Genomic DNA, 16,606 nt, shown 5'->3' with positions numbered 1-16,606 from the left:
CTGACTGCGTAGCGGTCACGGCGAATTCCGAGGCCCAAAACCATCGCCTCGGAGGTCGACGGGAGAGGTTTTGGCCGCTCGGGGCGCAAAAAGGAGTGCAACACGAGGACTTCCCATGGGGTCACCCATCCTGGAACCATACATGTCTGATCATTGTATGTTTACGAAGAAATTTTTAGATGATGACTTCATTTACATGTTACTGACACATTTACTGTTGGCCATGATGCTGGAAAAATTGAAAAGCTTAAAGGAGAGTTTTAAGTAAGTCTTTTGGCCGCTCGGGGCGCAAAAAGGAGTGCAACACGAGGACTTCCCAGGGGGTCACCCATCCTAGTACTACTCTCGCCCAAGCACGCTTAACTTCGGAGTTCTGATGGGATCCGGTGCTTTAGTGCTGGTATGATCGCACTCGTTTTGTGTGCGTCGTCCCTCGCCTTTGTGCACGTCGCGGACGGCGCATATCGACGACCGGAGCCCATTGCGCGCCCCGAAACCTCTCGAACGATCTCGGAATCGCCATCGTCGGATCTCTCCGATGCCCACGAGGCCGACCGCGTACCGGACACGGCAAGCGCGCGCCGAAACCATCGGGACTTTCTCGAACGAACTCGGAATCGCTATTGCGGCCCCATTCCGGAAAGCTCTCTCCGAGCCCCACGAGACTGACTGCGTAGCGGTCACGGCGAATTCCGAGGCCCAAAACCATCGCCTCGGAGGTCGACGGGAGAGGTTTTGGCCGCTCGGGGCGCAAAAAGGAGTGCAACACGAGGACTTCCCATGGGGTCACCCATCCTGGAACCATACATGTCTGATCATTGTATGTTTACGAAGAAATTTTTAGATGATGACTTCATTTACATGTTACTGACACATTTACTGTTGGCCATGATGCTGGAAAAATTGAAAAGCTTAAAGGAGAGTTTTAAGTAAGTCTTTTGGCCGCTCGGGGCGCAAAAAGGAGTGCAACACGAGGACTTCCCAGGGGGTCACCCATCCTAGTACTACTCTCGCCCAAGCACGCTTAACTTCGGAGTTCTGATGGGATCCGGTGCTTTAGTGCTGGTATGATCGCACTCGTTTTGTGTGCGTCGTCCCTCGCCTTTGTGCACGTCGCGGACGGCGCATATCGACGACCGGAGCCCATTGCGCGCCCCGAAACCTCTCGAACGATCTCGGAATCGCCATCGTCGGATCTCTCCGATGCCCACGAGGCCGACCGCGTACCGGACACGGCAAGCGCGCGCCGAAACCATCGGGACTTTCTCGAACGAACTCGGAATCGCTATTGCGGCCCCATTCCGGAAAGCTCTCTCCGAGCCCCACGAGACTGACTGCGTAGCGGTCACGGCGAATTCCGAGGCCCAAAACCATCGCCTCGGAGGTCGACGGGAGAGGTTTTGGCCGCTCGGGGCGCAAAAAGGAGTGCAACACGAGGACTTCCCATGGGGTCACCCATCCTGGAACCATACATGTCTGATCATTGTATGTTTACGAAGAAATTTTTAGATGATGACTTCATTTACATGTTACTGACACATTTACTGTTGGCCATGATGCTGGAAAAATTGAAAAGCTTAAAGGAGAGTTTTAAGTAAGTCTTTTGGCCGCTCGGGGCGCAAAAAGGAGTGCAACACGAGGACTTCCCAGGGGGTCACCCATCCTAGTACTACTCTCGCCCAAGCACGCTTAACTTCGGAGTTCTGATGGGATCCGGTGCTTTAGTGCTGGTATGATCGCACTCGTTTTGTGTGCGTCGTCCCTCGCCTTTGTGCACGTCGCGGACGGCGCATATCGACGACCGGAGCCCATTGCGCGCCCCGAAACCTCTCGAACGATCTCGGAATCGCCATCGTCGGATCTCTCCGATGCCCACGAGGCCGACCGCGTACCGGACACGGCAAGCGCGCGCCGAAACCATCGGGACTTTCTCGAACGAACTCGGAATCGCTATTGCGGCCCCATTCCGGAAAGCTCTCTCCGAGCCCCACGAGACTGACTGCGTAGCGGTCACGGCGAATTCCGAGGCCCAAAACCATCGCCTCGGAGGTCGACGGGAGAGGTTTTGGCCGCTCGGGGCGCAAAAAGGAGTGCAACACGAGGACTTCCCATGGGGTCACCCATCCTGGAACCATACATGTCTGATCATTGTATGTTTACGAAGAAATTTTTAGATGATGACTTCATTTACATGTTACTGACACATTTACTGTTGGCCATGATGCTGGAAAAATTGAAAAGCTTAAAGGAGAGTTTTAAGTAAGTCTTTTGGCCGCTCGGGGCGCAAAAAGGAGTGCAACACGAGGACTTCCCAGGGGGTCACCCATCCTAGTACTACTCTCGCCCAAGCACGCTTAACTTCGGAGTTCTGATGGGATCCGGTGCTTTAGTGCTGGTATGATCGCACTCGTTTTGTGTGCGTCGTCCCTCGCCTTTGTGCACGTCGCGGACGGCGCATATCGACGACCGGAGCCCATTGCGCGCCCCGAAACCTCTCGAACGATCTCGGAATCGCCATCGTCGGATCTCTCCGATGCCCACGAGGCCGACCGCGTACCGGACACGGCAAGCGCGCGCCGAAACCATCGGGACTTTCTCGAACGAACTCGGAATCGCTATTGCGGCCCCATTCCGGAAAGCTCTCTCCGAGCCCCACGAGACTGACTGCGTAGCGGTCACGGCGAATTCCGAGGCCCAAAACCATCGCCTCGGAGGTCGACGGGAGAGGTTTTGGCCGCTCGGGGCGCAAAAAGGAGTGCAACACGAGGACTTCCCATGGGGTCACCCATCCTGGAACCATACATGTCTGATCATTGTATGTTTACGAAGAAATTTTTAGATGATGACTTCATTTACATGTTACTGACACATTTACTGTTGGCCATGATGCTGGAAAAATTGAAAAGCTTAAAGGAGAGTTTTAAGTAAGTCTTTTGGCCGCTCGGGGCGCAAAAAGGAGTGCAACACGAGGACTTCCCAGGGGGTCACCCATCCTAGTACTACTCTCGCCCAAGCACGCTTAACTTCGGAGTTCTGATGGGATCCGGTGCTTTAGTGCTGGTATGATCGCACTCGTTTTGTGTGCGTCGTCCCTCGCCTTTGTGCACGTCGCGGACGGCGCATATCGACGACCGGAGCCCATTGCGCGCCCCGAAACCTCTCGAACGATCTCGGAATCGCCATCGTCGGATCTCTCCGATGCCCACGAGGCCGACCGCGTACCGGACACGGCAAGCGCGCGCCGAAACCATCGGGACTTTCTCGAACGAACTCGGAATCGCTATTGCGGCCCCATTCCGGAAAGCTCTCTCCGAGCCCCACGAGACTGACTGCGTAGCGGTCACGGCGAATTCCGAGGCCCAAAACCATCGCCTCGGAGGTCGACGGGAGAGGTTTTGGCCGCTCGGGGCGCAAAAAGGAGTGCAACACGAGGACTTCCCATGGGGTCACCCATCCTGGAACCATACATGTCTGATCATTGTATGTTTACGAAGAAATTTTTAGATGATGACTTCATTTACATGTTACTGACACATTTACTGTTGGCCATGATGCTGGAAAAATTGAAAAGCTTAAAGGAGAGTTTTAAGTAAGTCTTTTGGCCGCTCGGGGCGCAAAAAGGAGTGCAACACGAGGACTTCCCAGGGGGTCACCCATCCTAGTACTACTCTCGCCCAAGCACGCTTAACTTCGGAGTTCTGATGGGATCCGGTGCTTTAGTGCTGGTATGATCGCACTCGTTTTGTGTGCGTCGTCCCTCGCCTTTGTGCACGTCGCGGACGGCGCATATCGACGACCGGAGCCCATTGCGCGCCCCGAAACCTCTCGAACGATCTCGGAATCGCCATCGTCGGATCTCTCCGATGCCCACGAGGCCGACCGCGTACCGGACACGGCAAGCGCGCGCCGAAACCATCGGGACTTTCTCGAACGAACTCGGAATCGCTATTGCGGCCCCATTCCGGAAAGCTCTCTCCGAGCCCCACGAGACTGACTGCGTAGCGGTCACGGCGAATTCCGAGGCCCAAAACCATCGCCTCGGAGGTCGACGGGAGAGGTTTTGGCCGCTCGGGGCGCAAAAAGGAGTGCAACACGAGGACTTCCCATGGGGTCACCCATCCTGGAACCATACATGTCTGATCATTGTATGTTTACGAAGAAATTTTTAGATGATGACTTCATTTACATGTTACTGACACATTTACTGTTGGCCATGATGCTGGAAAAATTGAAAAGCTTAAAGGAGAGTTTTAAGTAAGTCTTTTGGCCGCTCGGGGCGCAAAAAGGAGTGCAACACGAGGACTTCCCAGGGGGTCACCCATCCTAGTACTACTCTCGCCCAAGCACGCTTAACTTCGGAGTTCTGATGGGATCCGGTGCTTTAGTGCTGGTATGATCGCACTCGTTTTGTGTGCGTCGTCCCTCGCCTTTGTGCACGTCGCGGACGGCGCATATCGACGACCGGAGCCCATTGCGCGCCCCGAAACCTCTCGAACGATCTCGGAATCGCCATCGTCGGATCTCTCCGATGCCCACGAGGCCGACCGCGTACCGGACACGGCAAGCGCGCGCCGAAACCATCGGGACTTTCTCGAACGAACTCGGAATCGCTATTGCGGCCCCATTCCGGAAAGCTCTCTCCGAGCCCCACGAGACTGACTGCGTAGCGGTCACGGCGAATTCCGAGGCCCAAAACCATCGCCTCGGAGGTCGACGGGAGAGGTTTTGGCCGCTCGGGGCGCAAAAAGGAGTGCAACACGAGGACTTCCCATGGGGTCACCCATCCTGGAACCATACATGTCTGATCATTGTATGTTTACGAAGAAATTTTTAGATGATGACTTCATTTACATGTTACTGACACATTTACTGTTGGCCATGATGCTGGAAAAATTGAAAAGCTTAAAGGAGAGTTTTAAGTAAGTCTTTTGGCCGCTCGGGGCGCAAAAAGGAGTGCAACACGAGGACTTCCCAGGGGGTCACCCATCCTAGTACTACTCTCGCCCAAGCACGCTTAACTTCGGAGTTCTGATGGGATCCGGTGCTTTAGTGCTGGTATGATCGCACTCGTTTTGTGTGCGTCGTCCCTCGCCTTTGTGCACGTCGCGGACGGCGCATATCGACGACCGGAGCCCATTGCGCGCCCCGAAACCTCTCGAACGATCTCGGAATCGCCATCGTCGGATCTCTCCGATGCCCACGAGGCCGACCGCGTACCGGACACGGCAAGCGCGCGCCGAAACCATCGGGACTTTCTCGAACGAACTCGGAATCGCTATTGCGGCCCCATTCCGGAAAGCTCTCTCCGAGCCCCACGAGACTGACTGCGTAGCGGTCACGGCGAATTCCGAGGCCCAAAACCATCGCCTCGGAGGTCGACGGGAGAGGTTTTGGCCGCTCGGGGCGCAAAAAGGAGTGCAACACGAGGACTTCCCATGGGGTCACCCATCCTGGAACCATACATGTCTGATCATTGTATGTTTACGAAGAAATTTTTAGATGATGACTTCATTTACATGTTACTGACACATTTACTGTTGGCCATGATGCTGGAAAAATTGAAAAGCTTAAAGGAGAGTTTTAAGTAAGTCTTTTGGCCGCTCGGGGCGCAAAAAGGAGTGCAACACGAGGACTTCCCAGGGGGTCACCCATCCTAGTACTACTCTCGCCCAAGCACGCTTAACTTCGGAGTTCTGATGGGATCCGGTGCTTTAGTGCTGGTATGATCGCACTCGTTTTGTGTGCGTCGTCCCTCGCCTTTGTGCACGTCGCGGACGGCGCATATCGACGACCGGAGCCCATTGCGCGCCCCGAAACCTCTCGAACGATCTCGGAATCGCCATCGTCGGATCTCTCCGATGCCCACGAGGCCGACCGCGTACCGGACACGGCAAGCGCGCGCCGAAACCATCGGGACTTTCTCGAACGAACTCGGAATCGCTATTGCGGCCCCATTCCGGAAAGCTCTCTCCGAGCCCCACGAGACTGACTGCGTAGCGGTCACGGCGAATTCCGAGGCCCAAAACCATCGCCTCGGAGGTCGACGGGAGAGGTTTTGGCCGCTCGGGGCGCAAAAAGGAGTGCAACACGAGGACTTCCCATGGGGTCACCCATCCTGGAACCATACATGTCTGATCATTGTATGTTTACGAAGAAATTTTTAGATGATGACTTCATTTACATGTTACTGACACATTTACTGTTGGCCATGATGCTGGAAAAATTGAAAAGCTTAAAGGAGAGTTTTAAGTAAGTCTTTTGGCCGCTCGGGGCGCAAAAAGGAGTGCAACACGAGGACTTCCCAGGGGGTCACCCATCCTAGTACTACTCTCGCCCAAGCACGCTTAACTTCGGAGTTCTGATGGGATCCGGTGCTTTAGTGCTGGTATGATCGCACTCGTTTTGTGTGCGTCGTCCCTCGCCTTTGTGCACGTCGCGGACGGCGCATATCGACGACCGGAGCCCATTGCGCGCCCCGAAACCTCTCGAACGATCTCGGAATCGCCATCGTCGGATCTCTCCGATGCCCACGAGGCCGACCGCGTACCGGACACGGCAAGCGCGCGCCGAAACCATCGGGACTTTCTCGAACGAACTCGGAATCGCTATTGCGGCCCCATTCCGGAAAGCTCTCTCCGAGCCCCACGAGACTGACTGCGTAGCGGTCACGGCGAATTCCGAGGCCCAAAACCATCGCCTCGGAGGTCGACGGGAGAGGTTTTGGCCGCTCGGGGCGCAAAAAGGAGTGCAACACGAGGACTTCCCATGGGGTCACCCATCCTGGAACCATACATGTCTGATCATTGTATGTTTACGAAGAAATTTTTAGATGATGACTTCATTTACATGTTACTGACACATTTACTGTTGGCCATGATGCTGGAAAAATTGAAAAGCTTAAAGGAGAGTTTTAAGTAAGTCTTTTGGCCGCTCGGGGCGCAAAAAGGAGTGCAACACGAGGACTTCCCAGGGGGTCACCCATCCTAGTACTACTCTCGCCCAAGCACGCTTAACTTCGGAGTTCTGATGGGATCCGGTGCTTTAGTGCTGGTATGATCGCACTCGTTTTGTGTGCGTCGTCCCTCGCCTTTGTGCACGTCGCGGACGGCGCATATCGACGACCGGAGCCCATTGCGCGCCCCGAAACCTCTCGAACGATCTCGGAATCGCCATCGTCGGATCTCTCCGATGCCCACGAGGCCGACCGCGTACCGGACACGGCAAGCGCGCGCCGAAACCATCGGGACTTTCTCGAACGAACTCGGAATCGCTATTGCGGCCCCATTCCGGAAAGCTCTCTCCGAGCCCCACGAGACTGACTGCGTAGCGGTCACGGCGAATTCCGAGGCCCAAAACCATCGCCTCGGAGGTCGACGGGAGAGGTTTTGGCCGCTCGGGGCGCAAAAAGGAGTGCAACACGAGGACTTCCCATGGGGTCACCCATCCTGGAACCATACATGTCTGATCATTGTATGTTTACGAAGAAATTTTTAGATGATGACTTCATTTACATGTTACTGACACATTTACTGTTGGCCATGATGCTGGAAAAATTGAAAAGCTTAAAGGAGAGTTTTAAGTAAGTCTTTTGGCCGCTCGGGGCGCAAAAAGGAGTGCAACACGAGGACTTCCCAGGGGGTCACCCATCCTAGTACTACTCTCGCCCAAGCACGCTTAACTTCGGAGTTCTGATGGGATCCGGTGCTTTAGTGCTGGTATGATCGCACTCGTTTTGTGTGCGTCGTCCCTCGCCTTTGTGCACGTCGCGGACGGCGCATATCGACGACCGGAGCCCATTGCGCGCCCCGAAACCTCTCGAACGATCTCGGAATCGCCATCGTCGGATCTCTCCGATGCCCACGAGGCCGACCGCGTACCGGACACGGCAAGCGCGCGCCGAAACCATCGGGACTTTCTCGAACGAACTCGGAATCGCTATTGCGGCCCCATTCCGGAAAGCTCTCTCCGAGCCCCACGAGACTGACTGCGTAGCGGTCACGGCGAATTCCGAGGCCCAAAACCATCGCCTCGGAGGTCGACGGGAGAGGTTTTGGCCGCTCGGGGCGCAAAAAGGAGTGCAACACGAGGACTTCCCATGGGGTCACCCATCCTGGAACCATACATGTCTGATCATTGTATGTTTACGAAGAAATTTTTAGATGATGACTTCATTTACATGTTACTGACACATTTACTGTTGGCCATGATGCTGGAAAAATTGAAAAGCTTAAAGGAGAGTTTTAAGTAAGTCTTTTGGCCGCTCGGGGCGCAAAAAGGAGTGCAACACGAGGACTTCCCAGGGGGTCACCCATCCTAGTACTACTCTCGCCCAAGCACGCTTAACTTCGGAGTTCTGATGGGATCCGGTGCTTTAGTGCTGGTATGATCGCACTCGTTTTGTGTGCGTCGTCCCTCGCCTTTGTGCACGTCGCGGACGGCGCATATCGACGACCGGAGCCCATTGCGCGCCCCGAAACCTCTCGAACGATCTCGGAATCGCCATCGTCGGATCTCTCCGATGCCCACGAGGCCGACCGCGTACCGGACACGGCAAGCGCGCGCCGAAACCATCGGGACTTTCTCGAACGAACTCGGAATCGCTATTGCGGCCCCATTCCGGAAAGCTCTCTCCGAGCCCCACGAGACTGACTGCGTAGCGGTCACGGCGAATTCCGAGGCCCAAAACCATCGCCTCGGAGGTCGACGGGAGAGGTTTTGGCCGCTCGGGGCGCAAAAAGGAGTGCAACACGAGGACTTCCCATGGGGTCACCCATCCTGGAACCATACATGTCTGATCATTGTATGTTTACGAAGAAATTTTTAGATGATGACTTCATTTACATGTTACTGACACATTTACTGTTGGCCATGATGCTGGAAAAATTGAAAAGCTTAAAGGAGAGTTTTAAGTAAGTCTTTTGGCCGCTCGGGGCGCAAAAAGGAGTGCAACACGAGGACTTCCCAGGGGGTCACCCATCCTAGTACTACTCTCGCCCAAGCACGCTTAACTTCGGAGTTCTGATGGGATCCGGTGCTTTAGTGCTGGTATGATCGCACTCGTTTTGTGTGCGTCGTCCCTCGCCTTTGTGCACGTCGCGGACGGCGCATATCGACGACCGGAGCCCATTGCGCGCCCCGAAACCTCTCGAACGATCTCGGAATCGCCATCGTCGGATCTCTCCGATGCCCACGAGGCCGACCGCGTACCGGACACGGCAAGCGCGCGCCGAAACCATCGGGACTTTCTCGAACGAACTCGGAATCGCTATTGCGGCCCCATTCCGGAAAGCTCTCTCCGAGCCCCACGAGACTGACTGCGTAGCGGTCACGGCGAATTCCGAGGCCCAAAACCATCGCCTCGGAGGTCGACGGGAGAGGTTTTGGCCGCTCGGGGCGCAAAAAGGAGTGCAACACGAGGACTTCCCATGGGGTCACCCATCCTGGAACCATACATGTCTGATCATTGTATGTTTACGAAGAAATTTTTAGATGATGACTTCATTTACATGTTACTGACACATTTACTGTTGGCCATGATGCTGGAAAAATTGAAAAGCTTAAAGGAGAGTTTTAAGTAAGTCTTTTGGCCGCTCGGGGCGCAAAAAGGAGTGCAACACGAGGACTTCCCAGGGGGTCACCCATCCTAGTACTACTCTCGCCCAAGCACGCTTAACTTCGGAGTTCTGATGGGATCCGGTGCTTTAGTGCTGGTATGATCGCACTCGTTTTGTGTGCGTCGTCCCTCGCCTTTGTGCACGTCGCGGACGGCGCATATCGACGACCGGAGCCCATTGCGCGCCCCGAAACCTCTCGAACGATCTCGGAATCGCCATCGTCGGATCTCTCCGATGCCCACGAGGCCGACCGCGTACCGGACACGGCAAGCGCGCGCCGAAACCATCGGGACTTTCTCGAACGAACTCGGAATCGCTATTGCGGCCCCATTCCGGAAAGCTCTCTCCGAGCCCCACGAGACTGACTGCGTAGCGGTCACGGCGAATTCCGAGGCCCAAAACCATCGCCTCGGAGGTCGACGGGAGAGGTTTTGGCCGCTCGGGGCGCAAAAAGGAGTGCAACACGAGGACTTCCCATGGGGTCACCCATCCTGGAACCATACATGTCTGATCATTGTATGTTTACGAAGAAATTTTTAGATGATGACTTCATTTACATGTTACTGACACATTTACTGTTGGCCATGATGCTGGAAAAATTGAAAAGCTTAAAGGAGAGTTTTAAGTAAGTCTTTTGGCCGCTCGGGGCGCAAAAAGGAGTGCAACACGAGGACTTCCCAGGGGGTCACCCATCCTAGTACTACTCTCGCCCAAGCACGCTTAACTTCGGAGTTCTGATGGGATCCGGTGCTTTAGTGCTGGTATGATCGCACTCGTTTTGTGTGCGTCGTCCCTCGCCTTTGTGCACGTCGCGGACGGCGCATATCGACGACCGGAGCCCATTGCGCGCCCCGAAACCTCTCGAACGATCTCGGAATCGCCATCGTCGGATCTCTCCGATGCCCACGAGGCCGACCGCGTACCGGACACGGCAAGCGCGCGCCGAAACCATCGGGACTTTCTCGAACGAACTCGGAATCGCTATTGCGGCCCCATTCCGGAAAGCTCTCTCCGAGCCCCACGAGACTGACTGCGTAGCGGTCACGGCGAATTCCGAGGCCCAAAACCATCGCCTCGGAGGTCGACGGGAGAGGTTTTGGCCGCTCGGGGCGCAAAAAGGAGTGCAACACGAGGACTTCCCATGGGGTCACCCATCCTGGAACCATACATGTCTGATCATTGTATGTTTACGAAGAAATTTTTAGATGATGACTTCATTTACATGTTACTGACACATTTACTGTTGGCCATGATGCTGGAAAAATTGAAAAGCTTAAAGGAGAGTTTTAAGTAAGTCTTTTGGCCGCTCGGGGCGCAAAAAGGAGTGCAACACGAGGACTTCCCAGGGGGTCACCCATCCTAGTACTACTCTCGCCCAAGCACGCTTAACTTCGGAGTTCTGATGGGATCCGGTGCTTTAGTGCTGGTATGATCGCACTCGTTTTGTGTGCGTCGTCCCTCGCCTTTGTGCACGTCGCGGACGGCGCATATCGACGACCGGAGCCCATTGCGCGCCCCGAAACCTCTCGAACGATCTCGGAATCGCCATCGTCGGATCTCTCCGATGCCCACGAGGCCGACCGCGTACCGGACACGGCAAGCGCGCGCCGAAACCATCGGGACTTTCTCGAACGAACTCGGAATCGCTATTGCGGCCCCATTCCGGAAAGCTCTCTCCGAGCCCCACGAGACTGACTGCGTAGCGGTCACGGCGAATTCCGAGGCCCAAAACCATCGCCTCGGAGGTCGACGGGAGAGGTTTTGGCCGCTCGGGGCGCAAAAAGGAGTGCAACACGAGGACTTCCCATGGGGTCACCCATCCTGGAACCATACATGTCTGATCATTGTATGTTTACGAAGAAATTTTTAGATGATGACTTCATTTACATGTTACTGACACATTTACTGTTGGCCATGATGCTGGAAAAATTGAAAAGCTTAAAGGAGAGTTTTAAGTAAGTCTTTTGGCCGCTCGGGGCGCAAAAAGGAGTGCAACACGAGGACTTCCCAGGGGGTCACCCATCCTAGTACTACTCTCGCCCAAGCACGCTTAACTTCGGAGTTCTGATGGGATCCGGTGCTTTAGTGCTGGTATGATCGCACTCGTTTTGTGTGCGTCGTCCCTCGCCTTTGTGCACGTCGCGGACGGCGCATATCGACGACCGGAGCCCATTGCGCGCCCCGAAACCTCTCGAACGATCTCGGAATCGCCATCGTCGGATCTCTCCGATGCCCACGAGGCCGACCGCGTACCGGACACGGCAAGCGCGCGCCGAAACCATCGGGACTTTCTCGAACGAACTCGGAATCGCTATTGCGGCCCCATTCCGGAAAGCTCTCTCCGAGCCCCACGAGACTGACTGCGTAGCGGTCACGGCGAATTCCGAGGCCCAAAACCATCGCCTCGGAGGTCGACGGGAGAGGTTTTGGCCGCTCGGGGCGCAAAAAGGAGTGCAACACGAGGACTTCCCATGGGGTCACCCATCCTGGAACCATACATGTCTGATCATTGTATGTTTACGAAGAAATTTTTAGATGATGACTTCATTTACATGTTACTGACACATTTACTGTTGGCCATGATGCTGGAAAAATTGAAAAGCTTAAAGGAGAGTTTTAAGTAAGTCTTTTGGCCGCTCGGGGCGCAAAAAGGAGTGCAACACGAGGACTTCCCAGGGGGTCACCCATCCTAGTACTACTCTCGCCCAAGCACGCTTAACTTCGGAGTTCTGATGGGATCCGGTGCTTTAGTGCTGGTATGATCGCACTCGTTTTGTGTGCGTCGTCCCTCGCCTTTGTGCACGTCGCGGACGGCGCATATCGACGACCGGAGCCCATTGCGCGCCCCGAAACCTCTCGAACGATCTCGGAATCGCCATCGTCGGATCTCTCCGATGCCCACGAGGCCGACCGCGTACCGGACACGGCAAGCGCGCGCCGAAACCATCGGGACTTTCTCGAACGAACTCGGAATCGCTATTGCGGCCCCATTCCGGAAAGCTCTCTCCGAGCCCCACGAGACTGACTGCGTAGCGGTCACGGCGAATTCCGAGGCCCAAAACCATCGCCTCGGAGGTCGACGGGAGAGGTTTTGGCCGCTCGGGGCGCAAAAAGGAGTGCAACACGAGGACTTCCCATGGGGTCACCCATCCTGGAACCATACATGTCTGATCATTGTATGTTTACGAAGAAATTTTTAGATGATGACTTCATTTACATGTTACTGACACATTTACTGTTGGCCATGATGCTGGAAAAATTGAAAAGCTTAAAGGAGAGTTTTAAGTAAGTCTTTTGGCCGCTCGGGGCGCAAAAAGGAGTGCAACACGAGGACTTCCCAGGGGGTCACCCATCCTAGTACTACTCTCGCCCAAGCACGCTTAACTTCGGAGTTCTGATGGGATCCGGTGCTTTAGTGCTGGTATGATCGCACTCGTTTTGTGTGCGTCGTCCCTCGCCTTTGTGCACGTCGCGGACGGCGCATATCGACGACCGGAGCCCATTGCGCGCCCCGAAACCTCTCGAACGATCTCGGAATCGCCATCGTCGGATCTCTCCGATGCCCACGAGGCCGACCGCGTACCGGACACGGCAAGCGCGCGCCGAAACCATCGGGACTTTCTCGAACGAACTCGGAATCGCTATTGCGGCCCCATTCCGGAAAGCTCTCTCCGAGCCCCACGAGACTGACTGCGTAGCGGTCACGGCGAATTCCGAGGCCCAAAACCATCGCCTCGGAGGTCGACGGGAGAGGTTTTGGCCGCTCGGGGCGCAAAAAGGAGTGCAACACGAGGACTTCCCATGGGGTCACCCATCCTGGAACCATACATGTCTGATCATTGTATGTTTACGAAGAAATTTTTAGATGATGACTTCATTTACATGTTACTGACACATTTACTGTTGGCCATGATGCTGGAAAAATTGAAAAGCTTAAAGGAGAGTTTTAAGTAAGTCTTTTGGCCGCTCGGGGCGCAAAAAGGAGTGCAACACGAGGACTTCCCAGGGGGTCACCCATCCTAGTACTACTCTCGCCCAAGCACGCTTAACTTCGGAGTTCTGATGGGATCCGGTGCTTTAGTGCTGGTATGATCGCACTCGTTTTGTGTGCGTCGTCCCTCGCCTTTGTGCACGTCGCGGACGGCGCATATCGACGACCGGAGCCCATTGCGCGCCCCGAAACCTCTCGAACGATCTCGGAATCGCCATCGTCGGATCTCTCCGATGCCCACGAGGCCGACCGCGTACCGGACACGGCAAGCGCGCGCCGAAACCATCGGGACTTTCTCGAACGAACTCGGAATCGCTATTGCGGCCCCATTCCGGAAAGCTCTCTCCGAGCCCCACGAGACTGACTGCGTAGCGGTCACGGCGAATTCCGAGGCCCAAAACCATCGCCTCGGAGGTCGACGGGAGAGGTTTTGGCCGCTCGGGGCGCAAAAAGGAGTGCAACACGAGGACTTCCCATGGGGTCACCCATCCTGGAACCATACATGTCTGATCATTGTATGTTTACGAAGAAATTTTTAGATGATGACTTCATTTACATGTTACTGACACATTTACTGTTGGCCATGATGCTGGAAAAATTGAAAAGCTTAAAGGAGAGTTTTAAGTAAGTCTTTTGGCCGCTCGGGGCGCAAAAAGGAGTGCAACACGAGGACTTCCCAGGGGGTCACCCATCCTAGTACTACTCTCGCCCAAGCACGCTTAACTTCGGAGTTCTGATGGGATCCGGTGCTTTAGTGCTGGTATGATCGCACTCGTTTTGTGTGCGTCGTCCCTCGCCTTTGTGCACGTCGCGGACGGCGCATATCGACGACCGGAGCCCATTGCGCGCCCCGAAACCTCTCGAACGATCTCGGAATCGCCATCGTCGGATCTCTCCGATGCCCACGAGGCCGACCGCGTACCGGACACGGCAAGCGCGCGCCGAAACCATCGGGACTTTCTCGAACGAACTCGGAATCGCTATTGCGGCCCCATTCCGGAAAGCTCTCTCCGAGCCCCACGAGACTGACTGCGTAGCGGTCACGGCGAATTCCGAGGCCCAAAACCATCGCCTCGGAGGTCGACGGGAGAGGTTTTGGCCGCTCGGGGCGCAAAAAGGAGTGCAACACGAGGACTTCCCATGGGGTCACCCATCCTGGAACCATACATGTCTGATCATTGTATGTTTACGAAGAAATTTTTAGATGATGACTTCATTTACATGTTACTGACACATTTACTGTTGGCCATGATGCTGGAAAAATTGAAAAGCTTAAAGGAGAGTTTTAAGTAAGTCTTTTGGCCGCTCGGGGCGCAAAAAGGAGTGCAACACGAGGACTTCCCAGGGGGTCACCCATCCTAGTACTACTCTCGCCCAAGCACGCTTAACTTCGGAGTTCTGATGGGATCCGGTGCTTTAGTGCTGGTATGATCGCACTCGTTTTGTGTGCGTCGTCCCTCGCCTTTGTGCACGTCGCGGACGGCGCATATCGACGACCGGAGCCCATTGCGCGCCCCGAAACCTCTCGAACGATCTCGGAATCGCCATCGTCGGATCTCTCCGATGCCCACGAGGCCGACCGCGTACCGGACACGGCAAGCGCGCGCCGAAACCATCGGGACTTTCTCGAACGAACTCGGAATCGCTATTGCGGCCCCATTCCGGAAAGCTCTCTCCGAGCCCCACGAGACTGACTGCGTAGCGGTCACGGCGAATTCCGAGGCCCAAAACCATCGCCTCGGAGGTCGACGGGAGAGGTTTTGGCCGCTCGGGGCGCAAAAAGGAGTGCAACACGAGGACTTCCCATGGGGTCACCCATCCTGGAACCATACATGTCTGATCATTGTATGTTTACGAAGAAATTTTTAGATGATGACTTCATTTACATGTTACTGACACATTTACTGTTGGCCATGATGCTGGAAAAATTGAAAAGCTTAAAGGAGAGTTTTAAGTAAGTCTTTTGGCCGCTCGGGGCGCAAAAAGGAGTGCAACACGAGGACTTCCCAGGGGGTCACCCATCCTAGTACTACTCTCGCCCAAGCACGCTTAACTTCGGAGTTCTGATGGGATCCGGTGCTTTAGTGCTGGTATGATCGCACTCGTTTTGTGTGCGTCGTCCCTCGCCTTTGTGCACGTCGCGGACGGCGCATATCGACGACCGGAGCCCATTGCGCGCCCCGAAACCTCTCGAACGATCTCGGAATCGCCATCGTCGGATCTCTCCGATGCCCACGAGGCCGACCGCGTACCGGACACGGCAAGCGCGCGCCGAAACCATCGGGACTTTCTCGAACGAACTCGGAATCGCTATTGCGGCCCCATTCCGGAAAGCTCTCTCCGAGCCCCACGAGACTGACTGCGTAGCGGTCACGGCGAATTCCGAGGCCCAAAACCATCGCCTCGGAGGTCGACGGGAGAGGTTTTGGCCGCTCGGGGCGCAAAAAGGAGTGCAACACGAGGACTTCCCATGGGGTCACCCATCCTGGAACCATACATGTCTGATCATTGTATGTTTACGAAGAAATTTTTAGATGATGACTTCATTTACATGTTACTGACACATTTACTGTTGGCCATGATGCTGGAAAAATTGAAAAGCTTAAAGGAGAGTTTTAAGTAAGTCTTTTGGCCGCTCGGGGCGCAAAAAGGAGTGCAACACGAGGACTTCCCAGGGGGTCACCCATCCTAGTACTACTCTCGCCCAAGCACGCTTAACTTCGGAGTTCTGATGGGATCCGGTGCTTTAGTGCTGGTATGATCGCACTCGTTTTGTGTGCGTCGTCCCTCGCCTTTGTGCACGTCGCGGACGGCGCATATCGACGACCGGAGCCCATTGCGCGCCCCGAAACCTCTCGAACGATCTCGGAATCGCCATCGTCGGATCTCTCCGATGCCCACGAGGCCGACCGCGTACCGGACACGGCAAGCGCGCGCCGAAACCATCGGGACTTTCTCGAACGAACTCGGAATCGCTATTGCGGCCCCATTCCGGAAAGCT

At 55.2% G+C, this 16,606-nt stretch overlaps 25 non-coding genes across 25 annotated transcripts; all 25 read right to left on the bottom strand.

Annotated features, from left to right (window-relative positions):
* Positions 1-295: 295 nt before the first annotated feature.
* On the bottom strand, positions 296-414 carry LOC135665940 (5S ribosomal RNA). Its single transcript, XR_010509630.1, has one exon. It is a non-coding gene; the product is annotated as a 5S ribosomal RNA (ribosomal RNA).
* A 546-nt stretch (positions 415-960) lies between these two features.
* On the bottom strand, positions 961-1,079 carry LOC135665939 (5S ribosomal RNA). Its single transcript, XR_010509629.1, has one exon. It is a non-coding gene; the product is annotated as a 5S ribosomal RNA (ribosomal RNA).
* Positions 1,080-1,625: 546 nt separating this feature from the next.
* LOC135665938 (5S ribosomal RNA) lies at positions 1,626-1,744 on the bottom strand. The gene has a single exon (XR_010509628.1). It is a non-coding gene; the product is annotated as a 5S ribosomal RNA (ribosomal RNA).
* A 546-nt stretch (positions 1,745-2,290) lies between these two features.
* On the bottom strand, positions 2,291-2,409 carry LOC135665937 (5S ribosomal RNA). Its single transcript, XR_010509627.1, has one exon. It is a non-coding gene; the product is annotated as a 5S ribosomal RNA (ribosomal RNA).
* Positions 2,410-2,955: 546 nt separating this feature from the next.
* On the bottom strand, positions 2,956-3,074 carry LOC135665936 (5S ribosomal RNA). The gene has a single exon (XR_010509626.1). It is a non-coding gene; the product is annotated as a 5S ribosomal RNA (ribosomal RNA).
* A 546-nt stretch (positions 3,075-3,620) lies between these two features.
* LOC135665935 (5S ribosomal RNA) lies at positions 3,621-3,739 on the bottom strand. The gene has a single exon (XR_010509625.1). It is a non-coding gene; the product is annotated as a 5S ribosomal RNA (ribosomal RNA).
* Positions 3,740-4,285: 546 nt separating this feature from the next.
* On the bottom strand, positions 4,286-4,404 carry LOC135665930 (5S ribosomal RNA). The gene has a single exon (XR_010509621.1). It is a non-coding gene; the product is annotated as a 5S ribosomal RNA (ribosomal RNA).
* A 546-nt stretch (positions 4,405-4,950) lies between these two features.
* Positions 4,951-5,069, bottom strand: LOC135665918 (5S ribosomal RNA). Its single transcript, XR_010509610.1, has one exon. It is a non-coding gene; the product is annotated as a 5S ribosomal RNA (ribosomal RNA).
* A 546-nt stretch (positions 5,070-5,615) lies between these two features.
* On the bottom strand, positions 5,616-5,734 carry LOC135665907 (5S ribosomal RNA). Its single transcript, XR_010509599.1, has one exon. It is a non-coding gene; the product is annotated as a 5S ribosomal RNA (ribosomal RNA).
* A 546-nt stretch (positions 5,735-6,280) lies between these two features.
* LOC135665896 (5S ribosomal RNA) lies at positions 6,281-6,399 on the bottom strand. Its single transcript, XR_010509588.1, has one exon. It is a non-coding gene; the product is annotated as a 5S ribosomal RNA (ribosomal RNA).
* Positions 6,400-6,945: 546 nt separating this feature from the next.
* LOC135665883 (5S ribosomal RNA) lies at positions 6,946-7,064 on the bottom strand. The gene has a single exon (XR_010509576.1). It is a non-coding gene; the product is annotated as a 5S ribosomal RNA (ribosomal RNA).
* Positions 7,065-7,610: 546 nt separating this feature from the next.
* Positions 7,611-7,729, bottom strand: LOC135665872 (5S ribosomal RNA). The gene has a single exon (XR_010509565.1). It is a non-coding gene; the product is annotated as a 5S ribosomal RNA (ribosomal RNA).
* Positions 7,730-8,275: 546 nt separating this feature from the next.
* On the bottom strand, positions 8,276-8,394 carry LOC135665861 (5S ribosomal RNA). Its single transcript, XR_010509554.1, has one exon. It is a non-coding gene; the product is annotated as a 5S ribosomal RNA (ribosomal RNA).
* A 546-nt stretch (positions 8,395-8,940) lies between these two features.
* On the bottom strand, positions 8,941-9,059 carry LOC135665850 (5S ribosomal RNA). Its single transcript, XR_010509543.1, has one exon. It is a non-coding gene; the product is annotated as a 5S ribosomal RNA (ribosomal RNA).
* A 546-nt stretch (positions 9,060-9,605) lies between these two features.
* On the bottom strand, positions 9,606-9,724 carry LOC135665839 (5S ribosomal RNA). The gene has a single exon (XR_010509532.1). It is a non-coding gene; the product is annotated as a 5S ribosomal RNA (ribosomal RNA).
* A 546-nt stretch (positions 9,725-10,270) lies between these two features.
* Positions 10,271-10,389, bottom strand: LOC135665827 (5S ribosomal RNA). The gene has a single exon (XR_010509521.1). It is a non-coding gene; the product is annotated as a 5S ribosomal RNA (ribosomal RNA).
* Positions 10,390-10,935: 546 nt separating this feature from the next.
* LOC135665816 (5S ribosomal RNA) lies at positions 10,936-11,054 on the bottom strand. Its single transcript, XR_010509509.1, has one exon. It is a non-coding gene; the product is annotated as a 5S ribosomal RNA (ribosomal RNA).
* A 546-nt stretch (positions 11,055-11,600) lies between these two features.
* LOC135665805 (5S ribosomal RNA) lies at positions 11,601-11,719 on the bottom strand. Its single transcript, XR_010509498.1, has one exon. It is a non-coding gene; the product is annotated as a 5S ribosomal RNA (ribosomal RNA).
* A 546-nt stretch (positions 11,720-12,265) lies between these two features.
* On the bottom strand, positions 12,266-12,384 carry LOC135665794 (5S ribosomal RNA). Its single transcript, XR_010509487.1, has one exon. It is a non-coding gene; the product is annotated as a 5S ribosomal RNA (ribosomal RNA).
* Positions 12,385-12,930: 546 nt separating this feature from the next.
* On the bottom strand, positions 12,931-13,049 carry LOC135665783 (5S ribosomal RNA). Its single transcript, XR_010509476.1, has one exon. It is a non-coding gene; the product is annotated as a 5S ribosomal RNA (ribosomal RNA).
* A 546-nt stretch (positions 13,050-13,595) lies between these two features.
* LOC135665964 (5S ribosomal RNA) lies at positions 13,596-13,714 on the bottom strand. Its single transcript, XR_010509653.1, has one exon. It is a non-coding gene; the product is annotated as a 5S ribosomal RNA (ribosomal RNA).
* Positions 13,715-14,260: 546 nt separating this feature from the next.
* On the bottom strand, positions 14,261-14,379 carry LOC135665952 (5S ribosomal RNA). Its single transcript, XR_010509642.1, has one exon. It is a non-coding gene; the product is annotated as a 5S ribosomal RNA (ribosomal RNA).
* Positions 14,380-14,925: 546 nt separating this feature from the next.
* On the bottom strand, positions 14,926-15,044 carry LOC135665941 (5S ribosomal RNA). The gene has a single exon (XR_010509631.1). It is a non-coding gene; the product is annotated as a 5S ribosomal RNA (ribosomal RNA).
* Positions 15,045-15,590: 546 nt separating this feature from the next.
* LOC135665889 (5S ribosomal RNA) lies at positions 15,591-15,709 on the bottom strand. The gene has a single exon (XR_010509582.1). It is a non-coding gene; the product is annotated as a 5S ribosomal RNA (ribosomal RNA).
* Positions 15,710-16,255: 546 nt separating this feature from the next.
* LOC135665777 (5S ribosomal RNA) lies at positions 16,256-16,374 on the bottom strand. The gene has a single exon (XR_010509470.1). It is a non-coding gene; the product is annotated as a 5S ribosomal RNA (ribosomal RNA).
* Positions 16,375-16,606: the final 232 nt, after the last annotated feature.

Source organism: Musa acuminata, unplaced genomic scaffold (genome assembly GCF_036884655.1).
Source record: "Musa acuminata AAA Group cultivar baxijiao unplaced genomic scaffold, Cavendish_Baxijiao_AAA HiC_scaffold_1049, whole genome shotgun sequence".
NCBI lineage: Eukaryota > Viridiplantae > Streptophyta > Magnoliopsida > Zingiberales > Musaceae > Musa > Musa acuminata.
The sequence above is the reverse complement of the archived record's forward strand: the minus strand, read 5'-3'. Positions and strand labels throughout refer to the sequence as shown.